Consider the following 11,330-nt stretch of genomic DNA (forward strand, 5'->3'; position numbering starts at 1 on the left):
ATATGAGATCACTACCTGGGAAAAATTCTTAGAAACATGTCCCATACCTTAGCTGAATGAATACGACGACTTTGGAGAAACCATTTAATCCTATCCTTAAAATCTACAACAAATTTTAGAAATGCATAGGCTCCTCCCAACTAAGAATTAGACAAGACATGAGATCCGACGAAAAAGTTGAGTGTTGTTTTGCTGCTTAATGAATCATCTCTCCGTTCCTAGTTTATTGATTTGAACACTAGCACACAAATACGAACGATTAGACTTGTTGCCTGAACCGAACCTGGCCCGCTTACTTTATGTGTCTTTATCGAACATGAACAGAAAGTAATTTCAAGATATTTTCTCAAATGAGGAGAATCAACCTCGTTTACCATGGGGTTGAGAAGAATGAGAGCAAACTAAAAATCTGTGGTGGCGGGGCTGAAACTCACAAAGGGGCTGTTAATCCCCAAGCCCATTCAGTAAGCAAGGTTCTCGCAGAGGCCATGGGGTCGGGAAAGCAATTAGACATGGCTTCTGGGCACATTTGTTTCCCTGACCAGCATTATCCTGAAGAATCATACGCGTCCACTTCTCGCACACCTACACACACACACACACACACACACACACACACACATTCTTCTATCCTTCGCACATACGCATCATCCCACACGCAAGTGCGCAAGTCTATGCATGTGCTAACACGTGTACCCCTTACCCACACTGCTCTCTGAAATGCACACAGCACATGTGCTTCAGACATACCTATGGCTCTTTTTCACATACATTCGTGTCTCTCATACCTGTGCTCCTTCCTACAGACCACCAAATACTTCTCTCCCTTTCACACACACAGGCCCACCCACCCGCCTTGTCATACAGACAGTTCTCCCCTCGGGACATGCATTCTCCCCGTGCCCATATTCCTCCCGTTTCTAGCACAGGCAACTCTTTGCCCGCCTCGTGCTTTCCAGCTTACACCCGTTTTCCCACAACATCCCCCCCCCCACCGATGCGCGTGTACTCTCTCACACGTTTTCATATCTACGTATATTTGCTCATCTGGCCACACGTACAGATGTATACACAGTCCCCTTCCTTTCCTGCTTTGGTACATACAAGTAGCAGCCGCTTGCGATCACATTTAGCCCAACCGCCCAAGGGAAATGCCGCAGAGTGGAATCCTGTCAAGCCGCTTGGAGTCATTTGTTATCAGCCTGCCACGTGTTTCTACATAAAGAGCGCTTCTAAATTACTTAAAGTTTAGTCTCTGACAATAAATATTTCTGTAACCTGGTCTGTGTTAAGAAAATGTTCCTCTGGCATAGTAACTGCTTTCAACTTGCTTAAATTCCCCCAAAATGTGTGTGGCTAGGTGCATTGGTTCGTTTGTGGCGCCATAAGAAACGCGCCACAACCGTTTGGGTGGCTTCAACCACGGAAATGTATCATGTCACAGTTCCGGAGGCTAGTGGCCCACAGTTGAGGGGTCAGTCTGGGTGGCTTCTGCTGAAGACTGTGAAGGGGTATCTGTCCCCGTCCCACCATCTCTGGTTTGTGGATAGCTGTCTTCCCTCCATGTGTCTGTCCAAATTTCCTTTCTCCTAAGGACACCAGTCATTGAATTAGGACCCACTGTAGAGACCTCATGATTACCTCTGTAAAGACCCTTTCTCCAAATAGGGAGGCTTGGGGGTTAAGACTTCAACTTATGAATATGGAAAGAAGCAGGAATAAGAAACGCAATTCAACCATTAATGGTTCAAACCAGAGATGCCAAACTCTTCCTTGATCAGTCGTACATCGGAACCCTAGATGTGGCCAGGGCTTCCTTTGGAACCTTAAACTCGGATCCAACTGCACCCACTCTCTTCTCCACTTCCATTTATTTATTTCTTTAATGTTTATTTATTTTTGAGAGATACAGAGACAGAGCTGTAGTGGGGGCGGGGCAGAGAGAGAGAGAGAGAGAGAGGGAGACACAGAATCGGAAGCGGGCTCCAGGCTCCGAGCTGTCGGCACAGAGCCCGACGCGGGGCTCGAACTCACAGACTGTGAGATCATGAGCCGAGCCGAGGTCGGAAGCTTAACTGACTGAGCCACCCAGGTGCCCCACTCACCTCCATTTTAGCGGGGATATCGAGCACCCAAAATTCAGAAGCCCTTTTCGATGGACTCCCTGAGGTGAAACTGCTCCACCTGGTGGAGAGTCCAGACGCTACACTTCAGCAAATGACAGACCAGCTTGTAAGGCGACCGCTAGCAGGTTGATATCAAAGGAAAGAGTCAGAGGAGCAAAACAAAGTTGGTGCAACTGATACATTTCACGCGGGTAGTGCATGGAAGGTGAACATTTAAGTAGAAAACATCTAACAATAAGACGCTAGTAAGCAAACTAGATGGCGCTTACGTAGAATTCAGGTGGAATAGAATGCAATAACTCAACTTGGATGAGACTTTCTTTTAAAACCCGGTTGCAACACAGACACAGACTAAGAGTTTCACGCTGGACCTTCATAATCAGGAAATATGAAATTAAATAAAAGTTTGCGATGCCCTGCTCCAATGTATGTATAGAAAGAAATCACTCTGTATAGAAATATCACTATGTATAGAAATAAATCACTCTGCCAATTGTGCAGCAAGGTTTAATAAGCCACCATCGTCATCGCTAATGGCATTTCCAGAACACAATTACATAGAGCTGAAGACCATGTAAATGATACAAATAGTATCACTTGTAGATATTGGGACCCATCACACTTCTTCCTTCTCTTTTTCTTCAAAAAACACCTCTGGGCGTCTGGGTGCCTCAGGAGGTTGAGCATCCAACTTCGGCTTAAGTCATGATGTCGCAGTTTGTGGGTTCAAGCCCCACGCGGAGCTTTGCACCGAGAGCACAGAGCCGGCTTCGGATTCTCTCTCTCCTTCTCTCCCTGCCCCTCCCCCACTCATTCCCCACCCCCCAAGAATTTAAACCTTAAACCTTAAACATTTAAAAAAAAAAATAGAATACCTCTTGGGAGTTTATTCCTCTAAGAATGTAATGGTATAAAGTACACCATGCACATTACAAATATGTATAAAACACCTGGATTGTTGTCATGTATCCCCAAATCCTATGGTTAACTCGTGGAACTGACATGTCAGACTTTTAGCCCCAATGATTTAGCATCAGCAAAGAAAAATTACTGTTCTGGTGGTTGGTAGCTTCTTGATGTATAACTTCTTTCTATTCAGAAGAACAAGGATGCCTTTGTTGAGAAATGTATGAATACAAAGTGAACAGTGCTATTTCTTAAGGGCCAAGTGAAAATTTTATCTGCTTTATCTTACTTTGCACGCCCTTAGCTCTTGCTAGAGGGAGTGTAAATTGATTCAACTTCTTTGAAAGACCATTTGACAATAGGTAACAAAATCACCAGGGCGCCTGGGTGGCGTGGCGCAGTCGGTTGAGCATCCAGCTTCGGCTCAGGTCATGATCTTGCAGTTCATGAGTTCGAACCCCGCATCGGGCTCTGTGCTGACAGCTCAGAGCCTGGAGCCTGCTTCAGATTCTGTGTCTCCCTCTCTCTCTGCCCCTCTCCTGTTTGCACTCTGGTCCTCTCCCTCCCTCTCTCTCTTTCAAAAATAAACACTTAAAACAATCACCGATGCATCTCTGAGAGCCTAGTGGTTCACTCCTAGCCACTTATCTTTTGGATATACTCACACCTGTGTGAAAGGAAGTATGCACAAGATTAGCCCATACCGAGTGTTGTTCCTGGTAGGAAAATATTAGAAGTAGCCTAAATGCCCAGCCTTGGGGAACAGCATGGGGGATTTATGGTACATACACAAAAAAGAGTGAGAAAAACTTTTATTGCATTGAACAATCTGCAAGATATTTTTCTAGGTTGAAAAAATCAATGGTATGATTGTTAGTGTGCAAACAAGGGTCAGGGGAAAAAACATAGATAAAATATGTGTGCATAAAACATCCCTGCACGAATGCATAAAAAGCTGGTATAATGGTAGCCTCCCAAGAAAGGCCTTTGCTGCTAAAGGACAGAGTGGGAGAAAGATTTTTTTCACTATTTACTCTTTTGTACCTTTTCACTTTGGGGCCCTATAAATGTATCGCTTCAAAAAACTAATGTCTTGGGGGATGCTCAGTCGGTTAAGGGTCTGACTTGGGTTTAGGTCATGATCTCACAGTTTGTGGGTTTGAGCCCCACATCGGACTCTATGTTGACAGCTCAGAGCCTGGAACTGCTTCAGATTCTGTGTCTCCTCTCTCTACTTGCCCACCCCCCACCCCCAGCCCCGCTCATGGCTCTGTCTCTCCCTCTCTCTCAAAAATAAAAATAAACATTAAAAAAATAAAATTAAAAAAATTTTTATTTTTTTTTATTTTTATTATTTTTATTTTTTTTTAACGTTTATTTATTTTTGAGACAGAGAAAGACAGAGCATGAATGGGGCAGGGGCAGAGAGAGAGGGAGACACAGAATCGGAAGCAGGCTCCAGGCTCCGAGCCATCGGCCCAGAGCCCGACGCGGGGCTCGAACTCACAGTCCGTGAGATCATGACCTGAGCCGAAGTCGGACGCGTAACCGACCGAGCCACCCAGGCGCCCCTAAAAAATATTTTAAATTAAAAAAATTTTTTAAACTAATTTTTTAAGTTTATTTATTTTGAGGGGGAGGAAGGGCAGAGAGAGAGAGAGAGAGAGAGAGAGAGAGAGAGAGAATCCCAAGGAGGCTCCACTCTGTCAGTGCAGAGCCCTACTCAGGGCTTGATCTCACAAACCATGAGAACATGACCTGAGCCAAAATCAAGAGTTGAATACTTAACTGACTGAGCCACCCAGGTGCCCCCAAAAAGAATATGTTTTGAAAATTTTTTAATGTTTTTATTTATTTTTGAGAGAGAGACAGACAGAACATGAGCTGGGGAGGGGCAGAGAGAGAGAGGGAGACACAGAATCCCAAGCAGACTCCAGACTCTGAGCTGTCAGCACAGAGCCCAATGCAGGGCTCGAACTTGCGAACCACGAGATTATGACCTGAGCTGAAGTTGGATGCTTAACCGACTGAGCCACCCAGAGGCCCCTAAAATGAATATTTTTAATTTAATTTGCCTTGACCAAAATATCTCAAAAACTTAAACTATTTTTCAATTTTGGTATCATAAGTCTGAAACCAATGTGATTAGTCTCTGACATTTAGCAACTTTCTCTTTTTTTAGGGCAGGTATGGTCTACCTTTTGTATTATATAAATGATATGTAAATACCTAACAAGATTCCAAGTTAGATAATTGTATTTCTTTTTTCCACACAATTAATTCAAATGGACATTTATGATACATATCCCTACATGCAGAAAATGCAAAAGAAAAATTCAAATAATGCATCCGAATTATTACCAGTGAAACTTTGTGGTGATAAGACCTTTAACAAATTGGAACGCCACAGATTTGTGCAAGATGAATTATCAAAAATATGACAGCCTAAGAACAGGTTTTCTTGAAGTGTATTCCTTATTAATCAAATTTATGAGAATTCCCAATCCTGACGATATAGCATTCTTTCTCCAAAATAAAACTAATTTGGGGCACCTGGGTGGCTGGGTGGACTGGTTAAGCATCCGACTTTGACCCAGGTCATGATCTCGCCATTCATGGGTTTGAGCCCCACTCTGGGCTCCACACTCTCTCTCCCTCTATCTCTCCCTCTCTCTCTGCCCCTCACTCACTCGTGTTCTCTTTCTCTCAAAAATAGATAGATAGATAGATACATAGATAGATAGATAGATAGATAGATAACTTTTTAAAAAACTAATTTTAAATCTACAATATTTAGGGGCGCCTGGGTGGTGCAGTCGGTTAAGCGTCCGACTTCAGCCAGGTCACGATCTTGCGGTCCGTGAGTTCGAGCCCCGCGTCGGGCTCTGGGCTGATGGCTCAGAGCCTGGAGCCTGTTTCCGATTCTGTGTCTCCCTCTCTCTCTGCCCCTCCCCCGTTCATGCTCTGTCTCTCTCTGTCCCAAAAATAAATAAACGTTGAAAAAAAAAATTAAAAAAAAAATCTACAATATTTAAGAAATACTAAGAAAATTAGTACGCATACAAAAATCAGGCAGGAAGAAAAGTAGAATTTGCTAAACTTATCAATAACCTGATAATTCTGAATCAAAACCAATCCATTGTCAAAAGTATGCTTGGAAGTCTCATGGCAACATGGTATTATATTTTGGGGTGCTATGCTTTGCTTTAGACTTCACATTTCAAGACGAGCATAGTAAAGGTGTTATTTCTCCCAAGTGCTATTTGGTTGTTGATAATGTAATGTACCTATTGATAGTGAAATATTATGAAGGCATCAGTCCAGGTTTCAGGGCTCATCAGACGACACAGGGGGAGGAGACTGGGGTGCTAGCCTCATCTGGGGGTTCGGGGAAGGCTGTCTGGGAGAGCATCAAAGGGAAATGTTCTCGCAAAGAAAACAAGGTGTGAGAGGGCTCAGCAGGGAGGGAAGAAAGCTTTTGAGGGAAGGAATAAAGATCTCTGTGGCTGTGGCTGTGGCCAGAGACAGCAGTGCCCCCCAAAGGGCCCAATGTGGGGACAGGGCGTGGGACCTGCCCTCCCCAAGGGCAGTGGGGGAGACAGCCAGGCAGGCAAGTGACCAGCGTGCAGGGGAAAAATACTAACCTCGGGTGACGCACAAGCAAGCCCACCGGCAGATTCAAGCAGAGGAGGGATGAGATCAGATCTGTGCCTTAGAAAGATTTCTCCAGCAATGTGAGGTCAACCCCGCCCACCCCCGCCAAAAAAAGGCGATTGTTAATTTGACAGTGATAGTGTGGCATCCCTTGTAGGTGGGGGGACGGAAGACGGGGAAATGAATTACGAAGCAGTGATAAAGGCCCTGGAACAATGAGGAGGAGGGCAGCAGCGGGGCAGTGGGAGTCGGGAGGGGGGAGAAACCGAAGCTCCTGGCCTTTGTTGCTCCTCATTGGAGCCCACTGAGGCGCGAGCCCATGGATCATCTCTCCCACAGCAACTTTTTGACAAGCCTTCATGGGGATTTGCCCTTGTGGGTGGATTTGACTGCGCTTGCTTTTTTGTTTCCTTTCCGAGGCGGGAGACAAATGCGGTTGCTAAGCGGAGGGACCGAATCCATGAGGCTGGGCCAAGACTCTCATGGGCTCGTGTCTTCTTGGGAGCTCTCGGGGAAAGCTCGTCCAGTTCTGAGCAAAAACCTCCAAGAGTTCACTGCACCTCTCTTGGTTCCGTGGGATGCCATCGTAGAGCCATTTGCAATCGCTGGAGAGGGAGCTTGGAGGCTGGATTGGAAGAGACCCTGCGGAAAAGGGAAGTTCGTGCAGGTGCTGAAGGTCGTGTGTCGAGGCTTGCTGTCCCTTACCTCTCATGCAACCGAATTGCAGGGACGCTCGCCCCTAGTTTACGAACGCACAGACTGACGGTCCTAGAAGTGAAGTCACCTGCCAGTGAGGGCTAGTCAAGGTTGTTGTGGGACCCACATGGGCCTGGGGTTGCCTGCCCCTTCCTCCAGGCCACCTTCTCCTCTTCCGGCGTCTGTCCATCTGTCCATCTCATCGGTGCTCCTTTCCTGCCACGTGTGTCTTCTGGCACATCGTCTCACCTCCTTTTTTTTTTTTTTTTAATGTTTATTTATTTTCAAGAGAGAGCGCGTACGCTTGCAGGAGAGGGGCAGAGAGAGACGGGGACAGGGGATCTGAAACAGTCTATGCTGACAGCGGTGAACCCAATGGGGGGCTCGAACTCACCAACCGTGATCATGACCTGAGCCAAAGCCACACGATTAACCGACTGAGCCACCCAGCCTCCCCTCATCTCACCTTCCGAAGAGGGTGCTGATCTGGAGAGGAAAAGGCCAGCATTGGAGTTGCAGTTCTGCACCTTTTTGATCTTAGGCAAGTCACTCAACCCCTCGGTTCTGTTCGCTCTCCTGTGAAAGGAGAGGGTTTTGCTACGTGATCGCCAGGACCGCTTCCTGCTCTGACTCAGAACATGACACACAGAAAACTAACGGGGAAAAGTCCTTGCTGGCATCATTTCTCCTCTGCCATCTTGTACACAGGCCCCTTCTTCCTCCACCTGTCATAGGAGGGGATGCACGCAGAGAAACTACAAGCCAGCCGTGGACCAGAGCAGAGGTCTACAGTGTCATCCACAGCCTCACCGTGTTTCCCAAGTCACTGTCCTCCAGGGCGCCTCACCCGCCCCATCCGTCTATAGCCTATGGCTGAGCACCTGCACTGTCTCTAAAATCTGCAATTCTGCCCTCTTCCCTTAGCCCCAGCAGGTGACCTAGGCTTCGCAGACCATGGACTCCCTCCACTTTCTGCCAAAAATACCTTCCAGGCTCGCCTGCCTCTGTCCTGACACTGTCCTCCTGTCCCTGCGAGAGTGGGGTCCCTCCTCTGGCCTCTGCTTCCCTCCTTCCTTCTGTATTGCACCCCCAGGAGCGCCCTCAGACTTGTCTCCTCCGTTGGGTTTTCAGCACTTCCCTTCCTCCTATCAACATCCCTTCCTTGTTATCAACATTGAGAAACTTGGGTCTCTTCCACCTTAAAAAAAAAAAAAGAGAGAAAGGAAAGGAAGGAAGGGAAGAAAGAAAGAAGGAAGAAAGGAGGGAAGGGAGGGAGGGAGGGAGGGAGGAAGGAAGGAAGGAGGGGAGGGAGGAAGGAGGGGAGGGAGGGAGGAGGGGAGGGAGGAAGGAAGGAAAGAAGGAAGGGAGGAAGGAAGGAAGGAAGGAGGGAGGGAAGGGAGGGAGGGAGGGAGGAAGGAAGGAGAGGGGAAGGGAGGGAAAAAAACCCCATCCCTTCTTTTAATCTCTAAGACACTCATAGCCCAGATTCATCTTCCATCTCCCTGGCTACTCTCTTAATTAGTGTTGTTGTTTAATTTAAAAACAAAAGCAACAGTTGTGATAGTGGGGCACCTGGGTGACTCAGTTGGTTAAGCTTCTGACTTCGGCTCAGGTCAGGATCTCCCCAGTCATGATTTCAAGCCCCGCGTCAGGCTCTGTGCTGTCAGGGCAGACTCTGCTTCAAATCCTCTGTCCCCCTCTCTCTCCCTGCCCCTCCGCCGCACACTCTTTCTTTCTTTCTCTCTCTTTCTTTCTCTCTCTCTCTCAAAAAAATAAACATTAAAAAACAAACAAACAAACAAAAACAGTTGTGATAGTATTTTCCAGCACTTTCACCCCTGGCTGTTCTCTGGTTCCACACTCTGGCTCTGCCCCACCTTCCTGCTCCCTGAACAAATCTTGTCTATTCCCGGACTTCAAGTACCCAGATCACCTCCTTCAGCCCAAGCCTTCCCTTAAACCCGATCAACCCCCAAGCTCTCTGTCCCTTCTACCTCTCGAATCTATCCTTTCCTCCATTTTACTATTGCTGGCACCTTTGGGGCCATCACCAGCCGCCCTTTCAGTGACGGTGACAACCTCTCATCCATTCTCCTTCCCTCCAATTTGACTCTGTTTAAGATCTAAAAATGCCTATGCTGGCGTGACAGGTATATGCAGAAAGTTGTAACATCTGGCAAATAATTGGATTACAACGGTAACCTTTGGATTTGATCCTCATTCCCAAAAGGCTGCATTAGAAAGATTAAATTGGCTTCAATTTAACAGGGGTATCATGCACTTGAAAAGGGGCTGGGGATCAGTTTCTTCATCTGAAAAATAAGGGTTTGGGCTAGACCAGTGCCTTGCAGAGTATGCCCAAATCCTCAGAGTTTCTGATTCTGTAGGTCTGGGGTAGGGCCAAAAACTTTGCATTCCTAACAAGCTCCCATGTGATGCTGATGTTGCGGTCCACAGACCACACTTAGAATAGCAGTGGACTAGATGATATGTGCGTATTTTCATTTCTTCACCTGCGCTATCCAATATGGTAGCCACCAGATATGTGGCTATTTAAATTAATAGTGTAATTAAATTAAACATTAAATTAAAATTCAGTTCCTCAGACATACTAGCCACGTTGGAAGGGCTCAACAGCCATGTGTGTCTGGGCACCATTGTGGGGCATGGTTGATAAAGGGAAGGATATGGTGACTGAAGTCCTGTGAGTCCCCACAGGGCCCCCTCTCTGAGCCTCTGTATCTAATCTGCAACGTAGTCTAGAAATATCTACCTCACAGGGAGATGTGTAAAAAAAACACCTGTAATTTACATGAAATTCCGGTTCTTTTTTTCTTCCTCCTCTGTGCTCCCATAGCGTGCGATGCACATTCCGATGGTACTTCTGTGTTCTAGTGATGTGTCTCCCCAGGCTGGGGACAGCTGCAGCACAAAGTAAGGTCCCTGGCAGACTGGACTCCCCTTCAGCACCTCCTCCATGCCAGGCTCTTGCTCCAACAACGTGTGAATGATTAAGTCTCGCGCTGAAGCCAAGTGTCATTGCCTGGCTCTCCACAACCGTTCTCGTGCTGTCTTCAGCCTGGAGTCCCTGCCACCCCCATCCTGACCCACACTCCACCTTTACTCACCCAACAGCATCTCTAGCTGGACACAATCTAGGCGGTCTCCAATTATCTTCTCAAGGATCGGCATCCCAAATGAACTAATCAGCTATGGAGTCAAATCCTGCCTCGAACCGCTGCCTTCCCTGGGACCCTGGGTGACGTTTGCAATCTCGCTAGTCTTTATTTTCCTAATCTATACATTGAGCAGGAAAACACCTTTCAGTTTTGATATAAGCTTTACATGCGAAAATGCATGCAGAACATTTAGCAGAACGCCGAACATATACCAAATGCTGGCTTATGTCTTTTTATGAAAAACATTCATTTCTGGTCTCCAGCACTTGCCTTCTCAGGGACTCTGGTGGGTATAAAGGCATGTTTTAACCACTCTGGGAAATTCTCCATTCTGCAACAAAATCCAATCTTTTAGACACTTAGCCCTTATGTTATTCTTTATTTCAAGCCGTTCATTTAGCAAACATTTACTGAGCTCTTACTATTTATTTGCCACACATTGTGCTAGATGCTGGTCATACAAAGATTATAGAATGCCTCTGCCTGGAGGAGTTTATAATCTAGCGGGGAGCCAACTTTCTCTGGAAGCCTGCCTTGCCCCCCCGCCTCAGGCTGGGTAGAAACCCCTGGGGGTCTAACTACCATGAGGCTCAGGGGCTGCCCTCTACCCTGTGCTGAACCACATTGCCTTGCCTTTTTATCCAAATACGTGTTTGTCCTTGTTCTAAGTAAGTTAATTCATTTCACAACAAACTTACTGTCATTATTCCCATTTAACAAATGAGGAAACTGAGGCACGTTTTAGGATCTTGTAAACTGAATAAGGAGA

Source organism: Leopardus geoffroyi, chromosome A3 (genome assembly GCF_018350155.1).
Source record: "Leopardus geoffroyi isolate Oge1 chromosome A3, O.geoffroyi_Oge1_pat1.0, whole genome shotgun sequence".
Taxonomy (NCBI): Eukaryota; Metazoa; Chordata; class Mammalia; order Carnivora; family Felidae; genus Leopardus; species Leopardus geoffroyi.